The sequence below is a fragment of the Erpetoichthys calabaricus genome, chromosome 9 (genome assembly GCF_900747795.2).
Source record: "Erpetoichthys calabaricus chromosome 9, fErpCal1.3, whole genome shotgun sequence".
Classification (NCBI taxonomy): Eukaryota; Metazoa; Chordata; class Cladistia; order Polypteriformes; family Polypteridae; genus Erpetoichthys; species Erpetoichthys calabaricus.
In genome coordinates, this window is record NC_041402.2 from 71,262,712 (window position 1) to 71,285,143 (window position 22,432).

At 40.6% G+C, this 22,432-nt stretch overlaps 1 protein-coding gene across 1 annotated transcript in view; it reads right to left on the bottom strand.

Moving 5' to 3' along the window:
- The window catches only part of elmo3 (engulfment and cell motility 3), a 178,787-nt gene extending 159,851 nt beyond the window's left edge, over window positions 1-18,936 (bottom strand). Inside the window, exon 1 of the mRNA XM_028809711.2 lies at window positions 18,658-18,936. The gene's annotated coding sequence lies outside the window, so the exon portion shown is untranslated. The remainder of the gene's footprint in view (window positions 1-18,657) is intronic.
- Window positions 18,937-22,432: the final 3,496 nt, after the last annotated feature.

Here is a 22,432-nt window from a genome sequence, read left to right on the forward strand (position 1 = left end):
TCGTAATTCTCAAATATACTTAAAAGCTCTTCAACATCTTTAGTATTTTTCTACAATTACATTTATTGCAGGTTGTTGTGGTAGTCAATTTCCCACCAAGGCACAGTCTGCAACGTCTGCAGTTTGTCTGCAATGGATAAAAGGAGGCCAGGAGATTCATATTAGTTTGTTTTAACATGTATTTAATCCATTAAAACAACATTTGATGCAATCAAGCAATACTTAATCCACAATTTTTCACATCTTCATCCCTTTGTCATCTTTAGGCACCATAACCTGTCTAACTGCCAGTACAATCCTACCTGGAAGCATAATGAAATCAAAATGGTGTGAGCAGTGGCTAAATCCAGAACATGCACAGAAAAACAGTTTGGAGTAAATGGAGAATATTCTACAGAAGACTAACAAAGAAAGTATAAAATGGACAGACGAGAAAGATAATGGTGTTCTCAGATAGAGTATCGAATTGCTAGCCTACTTTAGATAGCAATAGACTTAATACCAACTTTGAAAACATAGCCAGAAATTTACGGAGGTCTTAACACTGCCAAGTACCTTCTACTGTAAACAATGCATTAGGGAGACAGCAAAGAATGTGTTACTTATCTTGCAAAAGAATTTAGGCCATTTTTATTTTCGTTCTTGAGCATGCAAGTTAGCAATAAAGATGTTCTAAGTATCATCATTTATTTATCAATATCTAAAATCTTTTAAAAGGATCTGAATAATCCCAAGGGAAGCACAGAGGTGCAGTGATTAGTGCTATTACTTAATGCACACATAATCCTAGTTTTGTATCTTGTGTCCAGTTGTTGTCTATGTGAAGTCTGCATATTCTCACCATGTCTTATGGAAATTTTACTCTGGTTTTACTCTCATATCCAATGACATGTTAGATTTGCTGGAAATTCTAAACTGGCCTAATGCAAGTATAAACGTGGTTTCCTGCATGAGTGGACCGTACAGTGGATTGGTGCCCCAGCAAAGATCTGTGTCCAATGCTGCTGACAACGGTGATTCTAAACTGGATTAAATAGATTGATAAATGCTAATTTATTGATAATTCTGCAATGCAACCACATCAGGTAGGATACATTAACAACATATACTGTATTAATAAAAATAATTTGACAAAATGGCTTTTACAAATGACAATATAATGCACTTTGATTTTCCTACCAAATTTCAAAATTGACTGAACAGCAGAAACAGATCAGCCCTACACTGATACATGGCCACAAATTAAAAAAACAAAACAAAACAAAACAAAAAACACATTTATCAAATCTTGGATGAGTTACTCATGGCTTGTAAAGTTAGTGTTTCATAACAGACATTTACTTTTAAAGTGCAAAATGAACGGGTGTCTCAGCAAATGTAAACAAACCACTACAGAAGAAGAGCAGCAGTGTTAAAGGGAAGGGAACACTATATTGAGGGCTTTTAAATGATGTGAATAATAAACTACACCTGCTTTGTAAGCTGCACAGCTCCTGATCATGGCTGCTTGCAGCTTTTTACAGTAGTTTCTATTCAATGTTGTTAGGATATATAGCAAAAGAACGCAAAGTTTCTCACTTTTTTAACAAAATGATATGATCAAATGTCTAGTATGTTTCCACTGGATACCCAAAACTGTACCAAATAAAAATTAAAATGGTAGCATTTTTTTGTAAACCATCTTAAGAACAATTTACCCTCACAGAGCAACAACAAAACTGATAGTAATAAGATTAGGCTCCACACAACAAAAAATACTTGGCTTACCTACATGTGAAACAACAAAGCAAAGAAGCTTGCTATAGCACCGTGGTAAGTGGCTAGGGTTGAGGTATATTTTGTTCTTTACTTAATCTATATTTTTGTCAGATGTAAAAAACAAAAAAAAAAAAAATGAGGTTAGTTGATCAGAATAGACAAAGAAGTAGCGGATATTCATTTTTATACCATCCCTTAAAACAGGTTATAAAAGTACTTTAGTGATTTTGATTACTAAGTAAGAACACAAATGTAATTTTAAAATATAAGCCAGTGTGGCATATAAACGGGCATCCCGGCCAAGAAGGACCTGAGGAAGCCGGAAATTGGGAGTGGGTCTATCCCCCACATGCTAGGTGGTAGTAGTCCTCGTGTAAGAACACCCAGTTGGGACACCTGCAGGGGTGCAAGGAAAATGGAGTCTGGAAGTGCAGCCTGTAAAAACATAAAATGATGTAATTGAACAAAATGTATGTGTGTAAGTACAGAAAATAGGACAGAATGATCAAACTTGTTTGTGTTTTGCGTACGTGACAAAAAGCATATATACTTTCTGTAAGTTTTCTTTCAATGATGTGTGTGACAAGAAAATATACCTTTAGGGTAAAGACTTTACCAATTGGAATAATATAAAATGAGTCAGGACGCTATTTTTATTGCTTACGTGGTCTACGATCAGGAGACTAGAAAAGCTATAAAAGAGCAAGGATATCTGCGCTCGAGGCAGATGAAGTGCGGTGTCCTAGGACTGTATTTCTCTGTCATTTTACCCTTGCCTGGTATGTATCAATAAAAGGTTTTTGCTAATTTTAATTTTCTTCTCTGTCTTCAGTCACAAAAAGTGTCCACAGTTTTTTGGCGCCCGGACGTGGGGCAGGAGACGGCCGGTCGACTCCTCTGGCGAGACCATTTCAGTGATCCGTCTTACCAGCGGACTGCCGTCAACTTGAGCTCCGGAGCTGCATGCTCTGCTGCCGGCAAAAGTTAGGACTGCCCTGTCCTGAAAGAGTTCTTGCGTGAGGAGCCCCTGGTCTCCTCTTTGCTACATCCACGGTGACTGAACGGATTTCCAGACAGAGCTTGCACACTTCCAGGCTGGGGTAAGCACCGGGGAATTTCCGAACATTTTTTTATTTTCTAAATTACGGGAGGGCGAGTTTGCTGTTGACCGTCTAGTTATATTCATATCTCAACGGGTTGCTTAAGGTGATGCAGTTTGACGCATACGAAAGCAGTTTGACGCATACGAAAGGTCTGACGACAGGATACTGGCCTCACCCATATCCTAGACTCGGCTGGACGTATTGATGTAGTATTCTGCTGAACCGAATCGAACACGAAGTCACCTGAGCTGGAATCTGGGGATGTGAGCGGACAGGCTAACGGGACGAGTAACGGGGTGGTATATATATATATATATATATATATATATATATATATATATATATATATATATGGAAACATAAACAGAAAAAGAGCACAGATTGCAGGTTTGCTGTTAGGACGGAATAAATAAATCTACATACTAATAGGAATACCGTGTTCTCCTGGGAACTGGGACAGGACCGATAGTTGGGTGTCTCCCCTTGGGACTAAAGAAGGGAACAGTAAGGGAACAGTGAGTGGCACACTTAATACCTCGCTAATTCATACGTACAAGGGATTAGACGAATCAGTATATAGTTGGAAAATTAAATACAGGACTTGGGAAGAGCAAGGGGACATAATGGGAACTTATAACAGTAAGCCCGTTAATCGCCGTACAGGGGGATCAAAATCATTAATGCTGGAAGAATTATTTTCGGAGGATCAACAGACGCCCTGTAAAAATGGGTCTCCTAGGAAATTTGTAGAAAAGAAGACAGGTTTAGATTTCAAGAAGGCATGTAGGAAATGGAATAGACAGAGTGGTGGGCGTTGGCCGATAGAGGGGACAGGAGATGCAAGTGAAATACAGGAAACTAGGAAGATCCTGTGTAGGAATAAGCAGGGTTGTTATAATAGTGGACCGTATCGAATGGATATGTTCGATAGATGGGAATTAGTAATAAAAGACAGAAATTTAGAAGCAGTACAGAAACAGAATGAATTGTTGCGGGCAAATGAGGGAAAGGCTAAAAAGGAGAAAGAGGAATTACTAATTACATTACAGAAAGTTCAGACAGGCACGGAACCACAGGCAGACGGGAGGAAAAGGAAGAATAATCCAAATAAAGACCCCCTTTATCCTATTATTTGTTCCTCTCCTCAGTACCAACCTCAGGCACCTCCATTATCCCCTCCTCTATCCCCCATTCCGACTGCCCCCCCTGCACTACAACTGGCAGAAGTTTCCCCCGATGATCCCCCAGGCACAGATCACTATGACCCCTCTACCCATCGTGATGACCCACCCCGTACTAGACAAACCCCCGTCTCCCAACGCACTCGAAGTCAAACCTCCACTCACAAACCAGCTCCAACTTTTTTTCTCTCCAACCTTTTCTGATCCTTCACCTTTACTTACTTGCCCTTTAATAGAAGTTCCCAATCCCCATTATAACCCTGCCTATCCAGCCGGACCCCAAAATCCCACAACAGTTATGATAAATCAGAACTGGGACATCCAAGAACTAAAGGATGTCGTGAATGCATTTCCAGATCCAAAGGAAGTAGGAGGACTAAAATTTGTTGAACAACTTGATCAGTTAGATAGCATGTACAGTATAAGCCTAACGCTGCTGAATGGACCCAGGTACTTCGTCGAAAGCTTGGGACCACATGGGCCACTGTTTGCAAGGGTGTCCACAATGACGTTCCATGGGTATGGAACCCAGCTTTAACTCGAGGACAGGGGATTGGTGGAGAAGGCGAATTTAACCCACAATGGGAGGTGTAGAGACAAAATATTGCAGAAAAATATAAAAACGGAACAGACTGGTCCCTTATTTCTGCTGCAAAACAAAAGAGAGACGAGACGGTTGATGAATGGGCACATAGGATTCAAGACCTTATGGCTAATCACTCGGGCTTGGAAAATGTTGATGACCGCACCCGAGCTGCAGTTCCACCTTTTGTTTCCGGTTTGCACCTTGATATACAAAACAAGGTCCGCACTTCCTGTATTGGGTGGGAAAGTGCCGCGTTTGATGAAGTCAAACGACATGCTGAACATGCCGAAAAACAAACTAAGCAGAAGGAATCGGACTCTCATGCCAAATTATTGGCAGCACAGATGAACTATTATACCAGGAATACTCCTGACCGAGGCCGAGGATATGGCCTTAGAGGAAGGGGACGAGGACGAGGAAGAGGACGAGGTGGTTTTGGAGCTCCTCCTGCTGACCACAATAACAATCCTTTTATTCCCTCTCCCTTTAATCCCAATGTTAATTCCTACTCTTGCTACGCTTGTGGTGAAACTAGACATTTTCGTCGGGAGTGCCCTCACAGACAGCAACAGCCCCCGCCTCCCCCTATTCCACCTGTTTTTTCTGACACCCCTGACCAATAATACTGGCCATAGGAAAACGCAGGGACCTCCAGCCACTCTTTTCAACTACCTTTGCTCACCCATAATTCAGAGACTGATCCTTTACTGACATTGTTCGTTGATGGCACTGAGACTATTTTCTTAATCGACACTGGTGCCACTCGATCTACCCTCTCGCTGGCAAAGGTCCCTGCCTCGAACGAGACTGTTACTGTGCTTACTGCTTCTGGACAACCTCACCTTCTCCAAGTATCAAAACCTCTTCAAGTCCAGTCACGTCCTGGCGGACATACCTTACTGCATCGTTTTCTTTTAAATCAGCTCTGTCCAGTTAACCTTTTAGGAAGAGATCTCATGACAAAACTTTCTCTTTCTATTTCTATGACTGACAAAGGTTTTTTCTGTTCTACCCCCAAGTTGTTGTGTCAAATTGCCCCTTACCCCAAATCCTCTTTTGCAGCTTGGACTTTAAATATTTCCCCACACACCATTCTCCTCAAAGCCCTACACTCTTTTTCCCCCTGTCTCTTTCCCAATTTACAGGCCCCTGACATTTTACACTGTACTGCCCAATACTTCCCTATAGAAGTATACACCCCCTGGCTAGAATCTTTCCTTACTTCTGGTACTCGCCCCGAAACCTTTCACATCTCCTGTGTTTTTATTTTCATCTACAAAGGCAGCTGCTTCTGTTCATCTTACATGCTCAAAACATATATTTTATCTTGGCGGCTCAGTGCCTCATATTTCCTTAGCTAAATCACGCACTGTTAAATGGGGGGGAAATAGGACCATGGGTAGAAAAAAACCTTAAAAGAACAGACTGGTTACAAGTTACTCCAGGTATTTTTGATACTCCTGACCGTTTAATAACTAAAGTGGTGCTTCAAACTGGTTTTTTAGTACATCGCGCTTTGTGCCGTCCTTCCTCTTTTGCTTGTTCATTGCAAACCACTTTCCCTTCTTGGCTCTCTATGCTCCCTGATTCACTATGGTCCCAGGGAAAGAATGATTATGGAAGGATAGCCCATTGTGAGCCTCTGGTGATCCACCCGAAATCCTCCTTCCGCCCGCACCGTGCCCAATATCCTCTGTCTCCCGAAGCAGAGTCTGGCATCTCCGCCGTACATTCCGATCTCGTCAAACGCGGTGCCATTATTCCAATTGAATACTCTCCAGTCAATTCCCCCATTCTACCTGTAAAAAAGGCTGACGGTTCATGGCGTTTCGTACAAGACTTGCGACAAGTAAATTCTGCCATCTTCCCTAGGGCCCCTATCGTCCCTAATCCTTCCACTATCCTCTCTACTATCCCTCCTTCCGCTTGGTACTTCTTTGTTATTGACCTATCAAATGCTTTCTTTTCTATCCCTGTACACCCTGATTCTCAATTTTGGTTTGCTTTTACTTTCTAAAACCGCCGTTGGACATGGACCGTCAGGGATACACTGAAGCCCCTTGTGTATATGGACAAACTCTTGCCCAAAATTTAGAAGGCTTTTGGCCGGACAGAGGTAGTACATTGATACAGTATGTAGATGACATAATGCTATGTAGCGCTACGGAAGAAGATTGTGCAAAAGATACCCAGAAATTGTTGCTGTTTTTGGGGGACAATGGCCATAAAGTTTCTAAAGTTAAGCTGCAGCTAATCAAAACAACTGTAAAATATCTAGGTCATGACATTACGTGTGGAACAAGAGCTCTCTCTAGCGATCGCATTACAGCCATCCAAAATCTTCCTAGACCGGTCACAAAACAACAGGTTATGTCTGTTTTAGGTATTCTGGGCTACTGCAGACAGTGGATTCTAAATTTTACTGAAAGAGCACAGCCGTTGCAACAATTGGCTAATACTCCTGGCACCCCCCTTTCTGGCCAGGTCCAATGGAATGAACAGGCTGAGAAGGCTCTCTGTGACTTAAAAACTGCTCTTCTATCTGCGCCCGTGCTTGGTTTGCCTGATCATTCTCGTCCATTCACTTTGTTCGTGGACGAAAAGCAGGGATTTATGAATGCAGTACTGACGCAACAACACGGAGATAAACAGAGACCGGTGGCTTATTTTTCTAAAAAAAACTGGATCCAGTGGCCGCAGCACTTCCTCCGTGTCTTCGTGCTGTGGCTGCAACAACAGAAGCTGTATTAGCAAGCACGGATGTAGTTCTCATGAGCCCCCTAACAGTTAAAGTGCCTCACGCTGTACATTCTATCCTAGTACAAGCCAAAACTTCACATCTCACTACTGCTAGGGCAATACACTATCAGAATGTACTCTGTACTTTGTCAAATGTTACAATTGAAAGATGCTCCACTTTAAATCCAGCCACTCTTCTCCCAATTAACAACGAAGGAGAACCACATAATTGCCATGATGAAATAGCAAAGGTTGTAAAACCTAGAGTAGATCTACAGGAAACACCTTTAGAAACTGGAGAAATGATTTTTGTGGATGGATGTTCCTTGCGATTGAAAAATGGAGCACCCTCAACCAGTTACGCAGTGGTCCAAGGGGACCGCCTGCTGGAAGCAAATCGAATTTCATCAAGCTTGAGTGCACAAGCAGCTGAACTCGTAGCACTCACTCGAGCGTGTCAGCTGTCCGAAGGGAAGATCGTAACAATTTATACGGATTCCAGGTATGCTTTTGGAGTCTGCCATGATCATGGAGCACTATGGAAACTAAGGGGATTTAAGACCAGTACTGGCAAACCCATCCAACATCAGAAATTGATCGAATCCCTTTTAGAAGCTATAACCAAACCATCGAAGCTAGCGATTGTTAAATGTCAAGCTCACACAGGAAAACAGGATCCTGTTAGCAAAGGAAATGAATTAGCTGACCACTTTGCTAAAGAGGCTGCATATAATAACACACCAATTTCTTTATTCCAACAGAGAAATGACCAGGACCCTGATAATCAAATTATTTCTTTACAGAGTGCAGCCACGGATATCGAAAGGAGAAAATGGTCCAAAGAAGGGTCCCTCTCTGATGGAGTCTGGACTCATAAACACACTAACAAACCTTTTCTCCCAAAAGCCTCTTTCCCAGGAATGGCAAAAATCGCCCATGGCCTTGATCACGCAGGTAGAGATGCCATGGTTCGAGATGTTGAAAAACATTGGGAAGCTGTAGGTTTCTCTACATATGCAGAGCAATTTTGCAGACACTGTGCAATATGTCAAAAGTATAATGTGGGAAAAGGTACCCAGGTAAGTCCCGCCGTTACCCCTAATCCAATGGGTCCGTTTGAACACCTCCAAAAGGATTTCATTGAACTAACCCCGTCTAAAGGGTACCGATATTGCCTTGCGATTGTCGATGTGTTCTCCCGATGGGTAGAGGCTTTCCCTTCAAAACACAACGATGCCAAAACAGTAGCTAAAACACTAATTAAAGAGATTATTCCAAGATGGGGTATCACTCAAAAGTTACAAACAGATAATGGCACTCACTTTTGTGAACTCCGTTATAAATGAATTAACCACCTGGCTCCAAATTAATGTGCACCATTATTGTAAATACCATCCCCAAAGCGGAGGCATCGTAGAACGATGCAATGGCACTTTAAAAGCTAAACTCGCAAAAATTTGTGAACAAACTAATTTATCATGGCCGGATGCACTACCCTTAGCTTTAATGGGACTAAGGGGACGGACACACCGACAACTGGGACTATCGCCGTTTGAGATTCTGACCGGACGTCCCATGCCCATTGGCATGATTGTAGGAAATGTGAATTTGCATACTGTGGACAATGATCTTCTCTCTAGTCTTGCAGGTCTCCGAACCTTGTTGAAGGAAGTCCACCAGCAGGTTAATCAAGCCTGGAGGACCAGCCCACCTTCTAAGGATTTACCAATTCCCTTGGGCACCTGGATCCTGGTTCGAGATACTCGGAGGAAACACTGGCATCAGCCTAGGTGGAGAGGACCATTCCAAATTCTTCTATCCACACCACATGCCGTGAAAGTTGAAGGACTGCCTGCCTGGATCCACGCATCGCATTGCAAGAAATGGCTATCTTAAAAATGTTGACTGGATTAATTACCTTTATTATAACCAACAACGTTTCCTTAACTTCACCAAAGACGCTATTGAAGGCATACATGAACAGCTTGACCGTACTTCTCTGATGACTTGGCAAAATCGTCTACCCTTGGACATGTTACTTGCGGAAAAGGGAGGCGTCTGTGCTATGTTTGGCGATGCTTGTTGTACATATATTCCTAATAATACCGCCCCAGATGGATCAATAACTCGTGCATTGGCAGGTCTCACTGCTCTCTCTAATGAACTTGCCACTAATTCTGGCATTACAAATCCCTGGGATCAGTGGTTTGCATCCTCCTTCGGATCCTGGGGACAATGGATAAGATCTGTTTTTATTTCTTTGGTTGTGGCATTTTGCCTCCTCCTCCTGGTTGGTTGTTGTATTATCCCTTTGTGTCGCTACATAATATCTAAGTGCTTTACCGCCTCTATGGAAAGGGCATATATGCTACATGAGGAGCACATGTCTCGTATAGCTTCTTCCATTTTCTCCTCCCCATCCCCTTCCCCCCCCCCCCCCCCTTCCCCTTCATCAACCATTTCAATTTAATTCTACTGCCCACATCATTTTGTTCAAAAAGGGAGGAGTGTAAAAACATAAAATGATGTAATTGAACAAAATGTATGTGTGCAAGCACAGAAAATAGGACAGAATGATCAAACTTGTTTGTGTTTTGCGTACGTGACAAAAAGCATATATACTTTCTGTAAGTTTTCTTTCAATGATGTGTGTGACAAGAAAATATACCTTTAGGGTAAAGACTTTACCAATTGGAATAATATAAAATGAGTCAGGACGCTATTTTTATTGCTTACGTGGTCTATGATCAGGAGACTAGAAAAGCTATAAAAGAGCAAGGATATCTGCGCTCGAGGCAGATGAAGTGCGGTGTCCTAGGACTGTATTTCTCTGTCATTTTACCCTTGCCTGGCATGTATCAATAAAAGGTTTTTGCTAATTTTAATTTTCTTCTCTGTCTTCAGTCACAAAAAGTGTCCACAAGCCCTATAGGGGTACCTTGGAATCAGTAGAAGGCGCTGTTGGGGGAGGTCCGCTCTACTTTGTCTATGTCCCGGAAGTGCTTCCTAGAGGGGATGGAATGACACCAGAAGCATTCCCGGGTCCAACATAAAAGGAAACCCGCTGCTACAGATGGTCAAGTTGGAGTCGGGAGGCAGCAGGTAATACTCAGCAGAGGCGGAGAAGGAAGAAGGATAAGAAGACCCAACAGATCATTTATTGGATAGTTGGTGGCTTGTTATTATTATTACTGTAATTAGACAAGAGGATTGCGAAAAGGTGCCTGAAAAAAAGATTTTCCTTTCAAGACAAAGACAAAGTAGAGATTTACCTCCCCCGACAGTGCCCTCTACTGATCCCAAGGGACCCCTACAGGGCTGAACTTCTGGACTTCATTTCCCTAGCACCCCTGCAGGTTTCCCAACTGGGCTCGTACATGAAGACCACTGCCACCTAGCGTATGGGGGATGGGCCCACACCCAATTTCCGGCTTCCTCTGGTCCCTCCATTATTTTATATCAGCTGGGCACGATATAATCTTTCTGCCCAGCTGGCCAATGATGTTTCTCTCGGGCCTCCTGTCCAGGTAATAATTCATGCTCTCTCCTGGCTGGGATGCCCATTCGTATGCCACACCAGATAAAGAGAGTTGAGAGATCAACCAGATGGGTCTAACTGATCCTAGATTGTAGCACTAACACCTGCTTAACTGAATCCAGCTTTGCAAGATACTACAACCTATCCCAGAAGCACTAGGTGCAAGGCATGAACTATCCTTTGAACAGGACACCACCAGTCTATGGTACGGTATGCTGCACGCTTCTTTTAGTGTCCCTGAGGGCTAGGGAAGTGCCTGCCAATTGTTATTCTGAGATTATTATGGCCAAAAATGTGACCTGAACTGTGATTCAGTAATGTTAACCACTATACCACCGTAACTCCCAGAGATAACATTATGTCACGTATCAGGCTGCATTGTCACTTTCTAAAACTAATTCAGTTACAGAGAAAACACACCGACAATAGTCAGAGAAATGCTACATCAGCTGTGTTTAAGCACAAGTCTCATATCTAAAAGTAATAAAAACCTTTATAAGTGATTGATTACAAGATACAATCGGCTGAACCCGTTTGAAAAACATGTATCGTACAGCCCCTGACACGCTGTAAGCCCACACAGCAGACCCTACACAGTCTGCTACAGCTCTGTGATTTTATGCCGGCCTCGCAAAGCATCATACAGTGCTTGGTGGAAAAAAGTTTGCCTAAGACATAAGACTGGATATTAGCACTGATGTCCTGACTCAATTCGATTCTGACTCGCAATGTCTCGATTTGATTCAATGTCGATTTTTCTTTACTGAATTAGCATGCAATGATATATTTGAAGTGGTGGCGATTTTAGAAAGTACTTAACCGTGCATAGAGAACATTAATGTAATGTGACAAATTTCAGTAATACTTTATTTTGAAGGGTGTCTACATAGTGACTTCATAACATATGCATAAGCACTGAATGACAGTTAAGAAGAAATACTTGATTAGTAATGATCAGTTAACATCAGGATTTAGAAAAACTTTTCACAGTACTGCACTCATTCAAAATTCACCACAATTTAAGTAACAAACATATGTATGACCACATCAGAGCTCTCACATATTATACAATGCAATGACATGTACTCTATATCAGGTTGAGAATATTATTATAAAATAATCTGCTATTGCTTCTTAAATAATAAATGTTACTCAATAACCTATTTGTGTGTTATGAATCTCCATGTAGACACCCTTCAACTAAACTGTTAGCCAAATGTATTCTCCTATTGGACATTTAAAATAATCTTGAATTTGTCCAAATTAAAGATACTGTAGGAACACTTGGGTCTTTCTATAGTTACAAATATCTTTAGTTGCTCATGTATAGAAGCACGTTAATCAGTCTCGAAAATGTGTCCTAACAGTCCTCAGACAAAAAGGAAGCATTTAAAAGGAGGATCTAGACCTCATGCTTGTTGATAACGGCACTGAATGAATGGAACATAAAAGAAAACGGACCGGCCATCGTTACTGATAATGTTACTATTATGGAGCTACTTTAACTCGGCTGCTTTGTGCACATGCTCACTTTTGTATTGCTGGCTGCTTTGAAAATTCCAACAACTGCTTTGCCAGGTGAGGCACGTTGTAGGGTCTCTTATCTTTACAGAAAAAAAGTGCTATAGATTCTGTTGTTTTTAGGGCTCAAGGTGAATTAAAAGGAAGCTTGGAGCTAAACGATGTCTCCAGTGTAGATTGTTTAGGCTCTCCTCGTTTGAATGTCAACAGAGATTATGTTTATGGGTGACATCAAGATAAATGACTTCTCAAATTTGTAATGTTACAACAATAATTAAATTCTGAGCTACGCAGCTTTCATATGACTTTGCTTTCATTCAGTTGTTCTTTACCAACACACTGTTTAAATACCAAGACGTTGATTTCAGTAAAGAGGATGCACCATTTTAAGTTAAATAGTAAAGTACTTTTCCGTAAAAAGCCTTAACAGGAGCATTAGCACCATCTACCGGTATCTGACACCAAAAACAAAGATTAGCAAAAATCTACATATAGTAATTGAGCAGGATGGATTCACAAGCTCAGTCTTAAGACTTTAAGAATCGATACTGAATCATTTAAACAAAGAATAACGACTAGTTGACAAAACTGATATCTTTACCCAGACCTAGTAACACAATCACATGGTAAATTTTCTGGGAAAAGTTTAGTGAAAGAGTCACCAGCAAAGCCATCAAATTCACTGCGAAAAACACTTTTACCAAATTTTGCCAATTAACACTTGTATTAAAGCAAATTCTTTTGTGTTTTTTTTTTTTTTTAGAAACTGTTCCATTTGTCACTGCTGGCTGAAATGCTAGTGCCCAGCTGTTATCTAAACTACTTCACTGATGATAATCAATTTCCCTGCTCTCGAGAGTTCACTAAATTCACTAAAGAAAATGTTTCAGAGTTTTAGAGGTTTTTTGCACTTGAAAGAAAGGAACATTGCTCCTTAAGGATTTGGCAACACTCTGCACCCCTTTTGGGCCCATATATCACTCAGAAATAAACAGGCAAAACTGTCTTTTAGAAATTCAACATGGGCTAAACACAACCCACAATAAGACAAAATGTGGTACTCTTAGACAAAATCTGTAACCTAGCACAATAATAAAACTGTTACCCATATCAGTTTAGACAAAAATGCTGTATCTGCAATCTTTTTTCCAAGTAAACTAAAGTTTCTTCTTTTTAATTTGGTTACTTGTTGATCTATGTACAATGTTATAACCCAAAGAAAAGGAAAGATTAATTTACACAATTATGACATAAGAAAACAGTTATCTGAAATTCTCTTCTACACTTAAGTCATCAATGCATAAATACAAATGGAGCAACTTTTACAATTTTGTAAAATTGGTAAGATATTTTTAATTACATGTCAGCTAACTGCTCACTGACCCTTTAGAAAAAGTCAAACCAAATGCACATGTAGAAAATCAGTATTTTCTAACTTACTATAGGTTTATATTTTAAAGTTGCCAGAATTAACTAGAAAATTACTTATCTGTCTGTGTTGGGATTAAAGGGTGTGGTTAGAAGCTTCTGCACACGTTGTGTATCTCAGTTCCTTAAATTTCATTTTATAAATCTCTGAAAAGATCACAGTAACAAATGGGTATTGGGCAGAAGTTGTACCAAGGACCATGTTTGAACAACTAGATAGTGCTTCAATCTAGTTAGGTTTAGGATAAGAAAAAGAAGGCAAGGACGTCCGGCCAACAAAGGAAAAAAGACTCATCCAGGCAAATCAGTGTACTAAGAATATGACAACTTTTCAACATACATATTTTCATTAAACCAATAAATCAAAAGTGAACTTAACTACTTACACGGACAATAAGATGCACATAAAGGAATTAAACTGGAAAATATCCTCTGATCCTCTTTGTGACTGGTTTAATGCAACTTAAGGGTGCTAATAAGCACCAACACCCATAAAAAAAGCAAACAACACTGGCATTTAAAATGCAATTTCCTTTTTAATGCCCATAGGAGATTGGATTGGGGAAAAAACTAAAACATGCTGATTGCAAATTACCTGGGAAAGGACCTCCAGAAAATTGTAAAACTGTGATAGGCAAAAACATGTTATGAAAAACAGTTCTAATAGTGTCCTGCAGATATATGTATGATTAAAACCATTCCTTCTGTCGTATAATTAGTATTTATTAATCTAATGTCATGAACCATATCATTAGAAACATTAAAGAAGTGCAGTTTTTATGTGATTTGGCAGGACAAGGTTTAAAACGATCTGAAAATGCTTATAGTATGCCAAATAGTCCAACACAAAAGAGGCTGCTCCAGCCACAAAGGTAATGGTGATTATCTTTGTAATTGTGAAAGGAGGTAGTAAAGTTTGTCATTTCAGATCCCTGAATGTATGAAAAGACTTTCAGATCAAACAATGTAAAACAACCCATAAATATACTACAAGCAGAGCAGAGCAGATGTCAACATAAAAAAGCCATACATCCCATCCACCCCGGATGAAAATAAAAGGGTCACATCCATGGGCAGAAAGCTACTGAATGGCCTTATCATAAAACTACCCACAAATTATGCAAGAGTACTACGAAGAGAAGACAACTGGAAACTGCAAACTAAACCTGTGAGTAATAAAAATCTCTTTAATAACAAAGCAAGCCCAGCAGGCTTCCAATTGGTCAGCTGTCAAAACCTAACCATAAAATGGATAAGAATTACTAAAATTCAGAAAAACTTTGAAATAACTTTTATTAATTGAATATATTATTTTTACTGAAAAAGTGATGTTCCTAGTAAAAGCAACATAAAGTAAGGACTGCCTGATGGAGGAAAAGAAAAAAAAAACATCCATTTACTGATTAAACCAATTCAAGGATGCAGGAGGCCGGAAATTAGCTTAACAGAAGCAGACACAAGACTGGAATTAACCCCAAATCAGGTGCCAGCCCATCACATGGCACACTCACTCACAACTGACTGCACCAGTAACATATGTACATCTTCAGGATACGAAGGAAAAGCAATGAGAAAGTGTAAAATTATTAAGCAGGCCAAAGCAATGTACACATTGAAAAAAAATGCTGTTAAAAAAATGATACAAACACACACGTGTATATATATATACACACACGATTTATTTACAAGTTCCTAGTCCCGCACAGCACACAGTGCTCCCGCACCAAACACCTCTCTTTCTGGCTCTCTCAATGGTCCTTTTCGGGCTGCCTTCTCCCACTCTCCAAAGCTTTGTCTTCTGCCACCCGACACCAGCTCTCCGACTGTTGGAAGGTGGCCCCTTTTATGTTGTCCCGGATATGCTCTAGGTGGCCCTTGATGAACGTCCACCTGCACTTCCTGGTGTGGCGGAAGTGCCGGATGAGCAACCAGAATCACTCCGGGAGACCCAGGAATACCATCCGACAGCTATTCCTGGTGTGGCGGAAATGCTGGCTTCCAGGGCTTCAGGATCCAGAACCCATCCCCATGCGGTGGCCATGGGCCCCTATAGGGTTGAGCTTCCCAGCTCGGTTCCTGTGACCCCCATAGCAACCACGGCAGCCGTCTTCTCCTGGCAGAGGCGCTATATAGGCGTCCCAGCTGGGTATGGAACCCAGCCACCCATGACAGTATATATATATATATATATATACACACACATGACTGCAGTGGGTTGGCAACCTGCCCAGGATTGGTTCCTGCCTTGTGCCCTGTGTTGGCTGGGATTGGCTCCAGCAGACCCCCGTGACCCTGTGTTCGGATTCAGCGGGTTGGAAAATGGATGGATATACACATGGGCCGTGGCAGGGATCACAGGGAACACCCTTACGTTCTAGCATTATCATGTCACACCACACTGTTTCTCCATGTATATGCCAGGTGACCCATTGATCCTCGCCACTAAGAATTCCAGTAAAGTCAAATGAAAAAATACACATGACAATTTAGTTATTCTTTAATTTTCTGTAATACCTCTGTCTGCTAGTCTCACAAATCCTTTTATAAAAAGCTTAAAATGGAAATTGCTAAGAAAATATCTGGAAATTAAAATAAAATGGACACCTAAGTAAATAACTGGAAACAAATTTTTAAATTACTCTAAAAAATACAATTGGAAAGAGAATTCAGCACCGAACAATGTCATTTAAAAAGAACCCTACATAAGTACAGGCTGCATTTAGGTAATACAACTGGCTGACCACATAATAAATGCCATATTAAACTTACATAGATAGGTAGCTTAATCACTGTTAATGTATTACTATTTTTAATGTAGCTTTACATTTACATTGCAGTATTAGGGGTGGCACAGTGTTTACCCATTATAATAATTCCAAGGACATTAACTCTATCACCAGCTTAATTACCAACTCTGTGAAGTTTCCATTTTTAACTGTTACCTTTCAAGCTTTTTTCAGGCTATTCTGACCCCCTTCCATATTCTAAAGATATTTACGTTACAGTAACTGACAAACATAAATTAGTGCCCAAGTACAGTTTATGATAGGCTGGCATCCATTCTTACTTTGGTAATAAACGGAACACACTCATAAAACAGAAGTCTGGATTTCAGTAATGGCACAAAAGTTAATTATGCTGTTGTTTAATTATGAATTCCTGTGATCCAACAGAATCATCTCATAATTGTATGTAAATATCAATCTTGTGGTTTTTTTGTTCCTAATTATTTACTCTTATTTTATATATTAACAGATCAGAATAAACAAAACATACATATTTTTTAAAACAGTTCTATGTCTGTGTGGAGAAGGTGTCTGTTTTCAGAACTCCATTGTAAAAAGAGATGGCATTTTATAAGGCATGGTGGAACTGAAACAATTCAATTACTTGCTAACTGGTATCTTCCTTAGTTATTGTTATTACCATATAAACTTGGCTTTTGAAATGGTGGTAACAATAACCCTGAGGTAAAACAAAGAAATAAATGCAATTTTGAAAACATATTTCAACCCATCCATTTTCAAACTTAAGCTTTCCACAGTCAATAGAAGGCAAAGTCCAACCCTGCAGCTTCAGGCAGGCACCAACCCTGGATGAGATGCCACTCTGACATTGGCCACATTCACCCACATGACTTGCTCTGCAAACAAGGGGCACCTGGTCTGCTCCAAGAGAAGAAAAAGAAAACTACACATAGACCAGGAAGAAGATCGCTCTCATTTTCATGCAACTGCTGTAGCTCCATAGTAATAATAATAATTCTTTACATTCATATAGTATTTTTCTCACTACTTAAAGTATTCCCCATGCAGGGAGGACCCGGGTACAGACTCCACAACCTCCTTACTGCAATGCAGCACCACTACCAAAACAAAACACAAACTTTACTCCCATTATTGGTTACGGTACTGTATATATTTTAGTAACAACTTGCTAAATAATAAATAGCAAGTTTCTGGGACTTCTGCAGTACTTCCCTACTTTTGTCAAATGCACCATACGTCCATGTGTATGCACTTTTGAGTCGCTACTCGTCGTTACGGAAAGTGCTTTTGTGCCCGCAAAACCACCCACGAGACGCGGGAGAACGTGCACACAGATGCGATTCAAGGATGCTGGAACGCTAACTACTGCGTCACTGTGCCACACGAGTAAGGCAGATCACTTCTCTATTACAAGTACCTACCCCTTCTGAAATTAATTTTCTCCTTAAAGGCGGAGTCTCGACTTTCTCCTCCCCTTATAAGTACAGTACCTAGATATTGGGCTAATCGGTTACACTGATTTCTTCCTCCTTTGCACTACATGCCACGGAGCCAACCATTATAAATAAAACACACGTAGATTGAAAATGGGAGGAAAACAAAACAGTAAACGATGAAACTGTGCCATTAAAAAAGTCCAGAAAAGATAAGGCGATTATGATATTGAAGCCACTAAGCAAGTGAGTGCTGGGGCGGAAGGGCAATTATAAGGGGGAGCCGTAAAGAAAGTCCAGTATCCTAGTAACAAAGCCAGTATTAACTCGCCTCGGTTTTGTTCATTTTGCGGATTTATGCTTGTTTGAGAGCGGCAGCGCCCCCCGCGATCCTGACTTGGGTTAGGCGAGTTTAAGAAGGTTAAGTTATGAAAGTGGCAGTGATCTACCAACACAGGTAAACATGCTGCTGTGGGGCGTTTTCCGAAAAGAGCACCCCCAAACGTGTCGCCTCGGCGTCGTCCAGAGCAGTAAGTAAACGCGACCCCACCGCAGTCACACCCCCACCCCCCTTTTCCCAGCCCGAGAAATACGCTTCCTACCTGATTTCCAATTTTTTTTTCTTTCTTTCGTCTTCTGTTGCCTCTCACCAAGGCGTCCAAAGTAGACTTTGCACAAACTTATGGGGACTCACGCACAGCCACCTCCCGCCACACAACCTGGGGGAGAAAATACGAACTCCCCAAAAGTTAGAAATCCGTGCTTAAGTTTGCGCGAGTTCGTTACCCAGTTCCGGGTAGAATCTAACTAACAAGTGTTAACCCTCAGCAAGCCCCCGAGCCCGCTCAGGCCCCGCCCCTTCAGACAGGCAAAGCTCCTTGACAGTCGGGCGAGGAGAGAGAGAGACAGGCAGCGAGTGAGAGAGCGCGCTCGCTGCCCTGAGCCGCCGCACCGCACCGCCCATTCTCCGCATACCTCCGTCGTAAGAACGCAAATGGTTCACGCGGACGGTTAGCCGACTTCGCTCTGGACTATGATAACGCACAGTGGTGTTCACTTAGCCGGGAGTTGAGAGAAAAGGTTCGAGCCACGCAATGTTAGGCTCCGAATGTAATCTTCCAGTGAAAAACTTTTTCTTCTATTGAAACTTCGCCAAAATTTGCCTACCCCTTTTCCCGCTCTGTTGGCGGTTTTGGATGAAGGTTCAGATAGCATGGGCAAAAGATATCAACAACTTTAAGAAATGTATTCCCTGATGATCTTGGATAATTCAATTTAAAATTATTCGTCCATCTGCCCAATCTGCTTATCCAGGGCAGCGTCTCAGGGCAGCTGGAGCCTATCCCAGGAAGCATCGGGTGTAAGGCAGGAAGAACACCTGAACAAGGCACCAGTCCATCCCAGGGCCAGTACAAACTGTATGGGTGACAGGGCCTTCAGCTCCATAGCACCCAGACTTTGGAATGACATCCCGAAATTAATTAGATCAGCTGACTCCATTCATTCTTTTAAAAAACAACTTAAAACTCATCAGTTTAGGAAGGCTTTTAACTTAACATTCTGCCCTTTCTTTCAGTTTGCCTCTCTGTCCAGGTGCTCAGGATAATCTGTTTGTCTGTTATATCACAAATTAGGTTATTTGTTAGGTTTTTCTTTTAGTATTGAATTTAGTATTTTACTCTGGTTTATTGTCCTTTATTCTATTTAATGCTCTGTTATCTGTTTCATTGTTCTATTCAGGAAAACATTTGTATCCAATGTTACATATACCCTGCTGTTTTTTTTTTTTCTAAGACTCTGAAGCACCTTGAGCATGGGAAAGGCGCTATATAAATAAAATGTATTAAACTCACACCAGGGGCCAAGCTGAGCAACCCCAATTCCTCGAATCTGCATGCTTCAGGTATATTTTGTCTTCAGTTGACTACAATGTACCCAGACCAAGATCTAACCCAGCGTTTCTCAACCTTTAAGTATTTGCAACCCAAGTTTTCATAACAGTTTTAATCACGCCCCCCTAAGGTTTTTTTGAAAAGAGCCCACTAATACCAATTTGTTCTTTTTTAATTAATGATATATCACAGATGCATATTTTATTATACCTACTTAACTTTTATCGATATTTATCTAACTCTATATCTATTTTTCTAGTATCAGAATGTAGTTTAAGTTAATTTGATTTCAATAGATGTATTTTTCATATTTTCGATTCTTGTTATCTTTTTTTCACATCTTCGAGCCCCCCTAGGGGGGGCCGCCCCACAGTTTGAGAACCACTGATCTAACCTGTGCATTTACTGTAAACCATTTTGAGCAAAAAGGTCTGTATCTCTCTGTTAGCCTTTGATTTAAATTATTTCTGCTGCTTTGAACAGCAATATTTGGAGTAAAGTCAGATGGGTTAAAACTGTAATGTAATTTTATACCATATTGCTTAATTTTCTACCTTTAGGCAGTAGATACAAATAATAAACTTAGTGACCTGTAACCAACCCATCTTCCCTATTTTTTCTTCTGTATCTATCCACGAGGAGATACCTACTAGTTGGGATATATATACTATGTATATACCAGTTGAATATATAATCTTAGAGTATGATGGGAAAGAGATCTTTCAATGGAATTTTCAGATAAAAGGAAATTCAGCCAGTCATAAAATACATTCTGGTTTATAAAGCACTAAGCATTGTTTATTGTTCACATAAAAAACAATCTTGAATTGGCTAAAATGTACGCAGTGCTTGGTCTAACCTGTGAATGATATTATCAAATGTTTCCATCCCTAGTTCATATGTTTTGGGAATTTCCTACACTCAAACCATTTTGGGAAAAAAACTTTTATATCTTTTGATAGCCTTGAATTTAATATCGCTCTTAATGCTTTAACAACAATATGTAGAGTAATAGCTGAATGGATAAAAGAATCATCTGAAAAATCTGTTGTAATATTCTATACCACACCAGTTAGACAAAAACTGATTTTGTCAAGCTGGAATAATCCCATTCCACCTTCTGTAAATCAGTGGGAGAGCGAGGTTCTGTATTCTCTCAAATCAAATAAAAACAAATTCTCCTTATGAGGATCTGGTCAGAATTTTTTCAGAAGCTGGCAAGAACTCTTTTTTTTTTATTTGCCACTTTATTGCATATGAAGAATTACCTAACTCCAAGTCACATTATGCAACTTTTCCAGTGATTTTTAGCAGTAGTCCTTATTGAAAGAATCTTAGGGAGTCGGAGGCAGTCAGCAGTGCATTCCCGTGAAGCTGATTGTAATGCGACATACCCAACAACTGAGACCAGCTAGTCTGCGACTGGCTAGGATAAAAACAAACAGGTGTGGTTTTCTCTTTGGTCAGAGGGGTGAGCTGTTTGCCTGTCAGAGCTGAGAACCAATGAGCATTCAGCCATAAGTACAATGCACAGAATGTAACGATGAGGAATAAGGAACACTGGGGGGCTTTGGAGCTTGCAAACAAAAGGCCAGCTCATCTGTCTGATGTCTTGTGTTTTACGCAACATGACAGAATGGAAGAAAGAAAAAAAAAAAAGGGCCAAGAATGTGACTGAACTCACCATACCCATTAACCCTTCATACCCCGCCAGCTATGTCAGGCAACACATTATTGGCCGTTACAAAAAAAGGGGCGAAAATGACTATGTTGGAAGGCTGCCACGCAGACGATAAATGTGACATGCCCAGTGATTTTCAGCTATTTAAATTGACATAGCCTGGTCCAATGAGATTAGCAGCGCACATGGCAAGTCTGATGTATCCAGTGACTAGAAGTGACATAAGCTTTAGATGGGGACGTCCTGTTTGTATTGCTCTCTGCTGGGTAGGATTGAGTGCTGAGTTTCATGCACTGTCTTCAGAACTTATTGTACCTGCTATGTTATGTTATTTTCATTTGACTGGGTAGTGTTTTGCTTTTATGCTTTTCTTTAATACAATAAAAAAAGAAGGGGTCCAATGCAGACTTTAGGCTTATTAATTGTGGTTTTATGTATTATCATAGTTTTTCTTTATGGGGTAAAATATTTTCTAGCATACTGTATCTCTGTGTTCAGATGGATTTCTGGTTGTTTTATACAGGAGACTTGTATAACAAGTTAGCCAAATACAAATTAGCACAGTAGTGAGATTTCTTTGAGCACAGGCAGTGAGACCTGCTGAAATTCACTGAAGGATGTTGACTCAGTATGGAAATGAAAGCAACAGAACTCAAAGAAAAGTTTATGAATGGGTAGGAAGGTTTAAAGTGGGAAGAACAAGTGTAACCAACGAAGGTTCATCTGATCGGCCATCAACATCACACACACAAGCCCAGTTCAACATGGCAAATGCCTTCATCAGAGAAGACGGACTGTTGCCGC